This window comes from Fukomys damarensis, unplaced genomic scaffold (assembly GCF_012274545.1).
Source record: "Fukomys damarensis isolate Sample0158 unplaced genomic scaffold, DMR_v1.0_HiC HiC_scaffold_27, whole genome shotgun sequence".
NCBI lineage: Eukaryota > Metazoa > Chordata > Mammalia > Rodentia > Bathyergidae > Fukomys > Fukomys damarensis.
The window spans coordinates 31,672,567-31,680,408 of record NW_022900939.1 but is presented as its reverse complement, the minus strand read 5'-3'; the positions used below and the strand labels follow the sequence as shown (position 1 = coordinate 31,680,408).

Sequence of the window (7,842 nt, the reverse complement as noted above, 5' to 3'; positions counted from 1 at the left end):
TAAATGTTAAACCAGGAGTTTCTAACTGCCCCACAGTGTCCCGCTCCCTTGCTAGGAAGAGATTTAGTACCAAAATGGGGGCGGTGGGGGGAATTCTCAAATTCTAGCTAAGTCTAAAATGGATTTTACTTGTCAGGACTACACCAAATTAGTCAACAAGTGGATCCTGCTGCATGGTACCATGGAATGTATGGGAGGGTAAACTCCACTATGCCAGTAGTTATAAGACGAAAAGACCTCGGCCAATGTCCTAACCAAAAGCAGTGTTCAACCAAGCAAGAGGCACGTAAAGGCTTCCAGACTCTCATAGACTAATTTCTCAAAAATGGCCTTCTGCGGCCTTTGTCAGTCTCCTTGTAATACTCCCATCCTCCCTGTGGTAAAGCCCGCAGGAGAGTATTAGATGGTACAAGACCTCTGCCTCGTTTGCTCATTCCAGTCCATCCTCTACAGGCGTTATTTTTTCCCAAATTCCAGGGGACACTAATTGGTTCTCAGACTTAGAATTAAAAGATATATTTTATATTTAACATATAAAATTACATATAATTCATATATATTTCAATACTTTATATTTAAAAGATATATTTTATTCTCCATCTCCTATATCCAGACTCAATCTCTATTTGCCTTTGAATGGGAAAATCCCATTTCAAGAGAAAAGTAGTGATATATTTGGACAGTTCTCCCACCAGGGTTTAGAGGCAGTCCTTGCTGTTTTGCCTGAGTCCTAGAGAAAGACTTGAGGAATTTAAAGCTTAAATAAAGAACCAGCCTACAGTATGTGGATGATATTCTAGTCTGTAGCCCCACTCAGAAATTATCTAATTATAACACTGTACAGAGACTCAACTTTCTAGCTAAGAAGGGTTATCCAGTCTCCAAAGAAAAATCTCAGCTATCCTTCTAAAAAGTTCAATATCTGAGATATATTCTTATACCTTGGGAGAAGACAGTTGACTGGAGATGGGATCCAGGCTCTCTGTGATCTTGGGCCTCCTGCCACCAAACGACAGCTTCATCATTCCTGGGGATGGCCAGCTTTTGCAGGATCTGACTACCTAACTTTGGACTAGTAGCAAAGCCTTTATGTGAGGCTGTCGAAGGCCTTGAGTCTTGCCCCTAGAATAGACAAAAGTGGCTAACATTCCCTTTAGGAAAATAAAGCATACCCTTACCCAGGCCCCAGTACTGGGAATACCTGCCTCAAGAAATCATTTCTTTATGTATCAGAAAATGGAGGAATTGCTTTGGGGGGAGTGTCTTGACCCAAAGGCTAGGGCAAGAACCCCACGTAGTGTCATACTTTTCAAAGAAATTAAATAGGGTGGCCACTGGATGGCCAACCTTCCTGAGAGCAATAGCAGCTACAGCTGTACTAACAGAAGAAGCTACAAAGTTAACTTTGGGACAAAAACTAGACATTGTGACACCCTATCAGGTCAGAGCTATTCTGGAGACCAAAGAGTTACTTGTAGTTGATGAGGGAATGGCTCACTAAGTATCGGCCCTGCTCTTGGTTATCCCTGAGGTTATTATCAAAACTTGTATTACTATTAACCCTGCTTCTTTGATGTCTACCGGCCCAGAAATTAGCCACTCTTGTGATCAAGTCATCTCTCAGACCTATGTAAGTAGGCAGGACATAAGTGATTTACCCTCCAAAGACCCTGAAGAAGTGTGGTTCACTGGTGGGAGTAGTGCTGTTTAAGAAAGATATAAAAAGGCAAGTTATGCAGTTTTCAGCTCACACAGGTCATTGCAGACAGACTTCTTCCTCCAGGAACTTCTACTAAAAATTTAGAGAGGATACACTCCTAAGTGAAATAAATAAGTCACACATGTGTAAATACCGAATAGTTTCTCTGGTGTGAAAAACTATAATAGTACACAAGATCCTAATGGGATAATTGACAATGTGATATAGGAAGAAAGGGGCTAAAGGTGAAGGGAAAGTGGGAGGGGTGGGAAAAAGGTAATAAGGGAGAAGAAAAAAATATGAGAAAATGAAAAAATGGAAATGAAGTGTTTGTAAATGGGGAGGGGAGGAGTGGGTGAAGGGAGGGCAGGGACAAGGGGAAAAAATGAGAATGAAGACCTGTCATGTAAAGGTTCAAGATCCCAATGATGAATGTAACTGTACTGTATACCTAAAATGTACCAATAAACTCAATTAATAACAAATAAAAATAAAAAATAAATGGTCAGCAGGTATTCCTTCTCTCCAAATTTTTTTTTTCTCTCGCTGAGTTTATTGGTACACTTCCATAAACATGTGCACCACTGCCCCATCTGAGGAGCACCGGCCACACTATCTCTGCCCCCAGATTCTTCAAGGCAGTAGCTCCTTCTACTAACATCCAGCAACCACCTCTATTGCCTGGCAACCACTTCCCCCTTAACCTCCCTCTTAAAAATCTTTGCTCTCCCCCTGCTCTAGGCTGACCCCCCTCTCAGACTCAGCCCACTCATGCCCAGTTTCTAAATAAACAGCACTGTGGCTCACACAAATCCTGCCCAGGTGGTCTCTCTGTGTTATGTGCCTTCAATACAGCGTCAGCCGGAGGTGTTGGATCCCAGCCCTGCCTCACAAGACCAGTATGGAGAAGTTCTCACAGGTTTCCTTGAGATGTGGACTGTATAAATGAAAGGCGGCCATAAGGAGCTGGTGCTCTTGTAGCTTTCCATGATAGCCCACCATGTGTTTCCCAGATGCAGTGTGTACTTTTATCTTTGCTCTTACCCTTTTTCTATTTACTTAACCCAAGCTTGCTCTGCAGAGCTGGTTTCTCTTCTATTCTTCACTTTTACTTTCTCAAGTAAACTTTGCCACTACTTTAAAAAAACGAAACAGGAAGAAACCTACACCAATGCATCATAATCAAATTTCTCAAAATCAACCATAAAGAGAAAATATGAAACACATTTCCCAAGGTTTATGTGTGCAGGGACAAATATAAGGCTAGCAACAGATTCCCAGTAGGAAAAAATGCCAGTGAAGAATAAAAAGAGCCAGGTCTTAGAGTATTGAAAGACAATGCTGTCAATGTAGGATTCAACAGCAAGAAAAAATAAGTTCAAAAACAGAGGTGAGATTTCCAGTTTCCCATTTGAAGGATCTTCGAAGTCATCAGCTATTGAAAAGCTAAAGAATCAAATCTGTGATCCATCAGAGAACTAAGTTCACAAGACGAACTACTGTTCCCCAAAATTGGAAAGACAGGAGTTCAAAGCCATGACTAGAGGCCCTGCAGGAAGCACTACCCGTGTGGGCCTCGAGTGGACGAGCCTGAGAGCTCAAACATTAGGGTTGCCATCACCGGCCCTCATGTCTCTCTGAGATTTACCTCCTGGGGTTCTGCCAGGTTCTCATTGTAAATATCAGAGAAAAAATTCCTCTTATGCAGGCACCAGGAGGAGAAAGAGAGGCATTAAAAAATATTACAAAGTACTGTACTTTCATTGAGGTCATCTGGAGAAACCAAATGAGCCCAAGCTTCTGAGTTTTAAAACCTTCCCCACCCGGACAGAGAAAGCATTCTACTCCTGGGCCAGGGATTTAGCTCAGTGGTTCTGCTGCCTGCCTCGCAAGTGCAAGGACCCCACTTCGATCCCCAGTACCAAAAAAAAAGAAAAAAGAAAGAAAACACTCTACTCCATTGCTCACTTCATCCTTTTCCACCTAAGGGTCAGGGAAGGGCAAGGCTGAGAAGCGGTAGTGAAGCTCACAGCTGTGAAACAGGCTCATGAGAGCCTGAGACTTAGGGTAGGACTGGACTGCAGAATGCTTCTGCTCCCCCATCCTCAGAACCGTGCCACTAAAGGCCTATTTACTACAAGTGCAACCGCCCAGCATCACATCCAGGCTGCAAGAACACCTGAAGCAGTTGAACAGTCTGCTTCTCAGAAGTGTTCAGTTAGAGAATTTGTCCCTGGGTATTTGTACTTGCCATGTTAAAATCAGAAGTAAAAACATCTTATTAGTTAACAGTTTTCTGCTAATGTATGGAATAAGAGGAGATTGAAAGCAATATTTCCAAATCCATTAAACCATATGAACTTGAAAATTTCTTGAATTTTTTAAAAAATGCCTTTATAGGGAAATCCACAGCAATTGGCGATTGTGATGAATTCCAGTCCGTGAATGGCTATCTTTGTACTGGCATCTGCCATCTACTGTATGGGTTGGTGGTACAAGGAATGTCAGGAGCCCCAGGTAACACACTACACTGCTGAAGAAGCCTGTGGCTGGTGAGTTAGAAGCTTTGACAGTAGTAGACTGCTATGCATCTTGAAGTAAAGATCTGTCCATTGGGAGAGGTGAAATGAAAATTTTCTTTAAGATAAAACCAGTAAAAACCAAAATATTTAATCAGACCAGCAGGGGTTAATCACCATTGAGAAATTTTGCTATGGGAACACTTTTTCAACGGATCCATCCAAATTATAAGACATACTGGAAGACAAAATGGAAAAAAAAACCACCAAAGACAAAAAAGAAAGAAATACAATTTAATTCTGTAGCAGTCAAGGGTCAGGTGTGGCTCTTTAACAATATTTGAGAAGAGTTTGTGTTGTTCTGACCAGCTGTGACCTCTAAAAGGTTGAAGAGACAGAGCAATCATCAGAAAAAGATGTGGCAAGGGTGATGGAATGCAAGACAACTTATGACTCACATACTGCAGGCTCTATGGGATTAAGGAGACAGTGCGCAAGAATAGATGGGTAATGTAAGCAGGGAAAAGTGTTGCTGTGAAATAACATCTGTACTTTAAAGGAGATAAGAAAATAATTCTTGCTGAGCCAAATACGAATGACTATGGCCTCGAAATACAGTTTCAGGTTGTCCTGAGAAACTTCTCTGAGAAAAAGAAATGGCAATGAACTTTCTAGGCAGAGGGCAAAGGCAGTGATAAATGAATACTTCAGTGAATAAGTCAGCATAAAGGAAGGACAGTCTGGAGGGGCTTGAGAGGGTATCTCACTGCATTCTTAGGGAGAAGATCAGTTAAGTCAGAGGTCTACTTTTTGTCAAGATGTGAGTGATTAATCAGGTCTCATAAACAACCCAGAAAGTTTACCTAATAGTCATGAGAATGTTAGGTTGGGTATAAAAGTTCAGAAGTAATGATTTGTTTTATAAAGGCCTAAAGTAGCCCTTTTCTCATAGGCTTCTCAGTGTTTCCCTGCCATTTCATATCCTTTTGAGAAGCTGTCCATTTGTCCATTATATATCTATCTATATATATATAATATATACAGATATATTATATATATATATGAGGATAGATAGATATAATATATGTATCTTCAAGCAAGCTTAATATCAGATAGAAATTCAAAGAAAGAATCAAAAAAGAAATGCTAGCACATTAGCTTTCCATCACAGTGACAAAACACCCGAGAATATCAACTGAAAAGCGGAAAGGTTTATTTTGACTCACAGTTTCAGAGGTTTAGGTCTACGGTTACTGGCTCTGTAGTCTTGGGGCCTGTGGCGGGGCACACCATTGTGGTGCGGAGGGCATTGTGAAGCAAGGTGGTTCCGCTCCTGAAAGCAAAGGGCAAATAGAGAAGGGAGAAGGGAAGGAGGAGGGGAGGCAGAGGGTGGGGACAGAGAGAGCTCGTTTTATAACAAAGCTCCCCAGTCATCTCCCAAAGGCTCCACTTCTCTGAACACTGCTCCACTGGGACCAAGCCTTCAACACAAGAACCTTCAGAGGACATTTAAGAAATCAAACCTATATAATGAAGGTGAAGAATACCTTTAATAAGTTTTCAGCAGACCGGAAAGAGCCAAGTAAAGACTCCATGAGTATGAAGCTATGTCAAAAGAAACTTCCCACACTGAAAGGCAAAAGTGAAAAAGAGTGAGCTGGGTGTGGTAGGGCAGATCTGGAATCCTGGGACTCTGGGAAAGTGAGGATCATAAAGTCAAGACCAGCATGGGCAATTTAGTGATTTATTGAGAACTTGTTTCAAAATAAAAAAAAAATAAAACAAAGGACTGGGGATGTAGTTCAGGGAGAAGGCCTAGGGTTCAACCCCCACTACTGGGGGTGGTGATGGCTGAAAAACACAGAATAGAACATCAAAGAACTGTAGAACAATTATAAAAGGTGAAATATGCGCACAATGACAATGCCATGACAGATACTAAACCAAATTCAACATTCAGGAAGCTTAGGGAGCACCAAGCAGGGTTAACCCTCCCTCCCTAAAAATCTACACCTAGGTATATAATTTTCAAACTGCAGAAAATCAGACATGAAGAAATTCTCAAAAGAAGCCAAAGGAAAAAAAATCTTTCTATAGAGGAACAAAAATAAGGATTTTATAGAACATCTTTTTAAGAACCATGCAAGAAAGAAGGGAATAGAGTGAAATATTTGAAGAGTCCAAATAGGAAAATATCAACCTAGAATTCTGTATCAATGAGATCATGCCCCCACCCCCTTTTAGGTGATATGGGGGATTGAACCCAGGGCTTTCTGTATGCTACGTAAGTGCTCTACCACTGAGTGATATCCACACTATTTTCTTTTATCCTATCTTATCTTATTTTATTTTACTATTTAATTTTATTTTGAGATAGAGTCTTGCTAAATTGCCCAAGCTGAACTCAACTTTTCAATCCTCCTGCTTTATCCTCCTGGGTAGCTGGGACTCCAGGTGTGTGTCACCAAGCCTGGCTTAAAATTATGCTTTGAAGTGAAGCAAAAATAAAGAATTTCTCAGAATGACAAAAATTGTTGGAATTTGTTGCCAGTACATCTGCTTCACAAGAATTGTTTTAAAAAATCCATCAGAGCAAAGAAAATTTTTTAGATCAGAAACTTAGATGGGTGCTTTTGCTTCAGCTGTACATGTACTAAAATTGGAAGGATGTGGAGAAGATTAGCATGGCCCCTGCACAAGGATGACACGAAAATTTATGGTGTTCCTTATTTTTTTTTTAACACATCCCAATCAAAAACCAACAGCATTCCTCGTAGAACTAGAGAAAACAACCCTAAAATTCATATGGAACCAAAAGAGAGCCAGAATAGCAAAAGCAATCCTGGGTAAAGTAAAGCAGGAAGTATCACAATCTAAGATGGGAAGTTATGTTACAAAGCTACTGGGATTAAAAAACAACAATAACAAAACAGCATGGAATTGGCATGAAAACAGACGTGGGTCAATGGAACAGAATAGAAGATGAAGGAAACAACACCAGGCACATTCAACTATTTAATCTTTGACAAATGGGCCAAAAACATACACTGGAGGAAAGTTAGCCTGTTTAAAACACGGTGCTGGGAAAACTGGATGTATATCCACACGCAGAAGATTGAGTCTAAACTTACACATCTCACCCTGTACTAAGCTAAAATCAAAAGGAATTTTAAAAATATAAATGTTAAAACAGAAACAACTTGCCAGAAGATAAAATAGGTAAAACTCTTGAAGACATCTATAGGCATAGACAAAGACTTTCTGAAAAAAATCCCAATGGCACCAGAAATAGTACCAAGAATCAAGAAATGGGATCATATCAAATTAATAAGCTTATGCACAGCAAAGGAAACAACTAACAGAGTGAAGAAACAATCTAAAGAATGGGGAAATTTTTTGCTGGTTATTCCTAAGATAGAGAACTGATATCTAGACTATATAAAGAATTCAAAAACATTAGAACCCTTCAAACTTAAAGCCCTAATTTTGAAAAGGCAATTGAAATGAATAAACACTTCACAGAAGAAGTACAGATGGCCAATAAATACTTGAAAAATGTTCAACATTGCTGGCCATTAGAGAAATGTAAACTGAAACTACTTTGAGATATCATCTTACCCTACA

At 40.1% G+C, this 7,842-nt stretch overlaps 1 non-coding gene across 1 annotated transcript; it reads left to right on the top strand.

Annotated features, from left to right (window-relative positions):
- The first annotated feature begins 6,845 nt into the window (after positions 1-6,845).
- Positions 6,846-6,954, top strand: LOC117283585. Its single transcript, XR_004514614.1, has one exon. It is a non-coding gene; the product is annotated as a U6 spliceosomal RNA (small nuclear RNA).
- Positions 6,955-7,842: the final 888 nt, after the last annotated feature.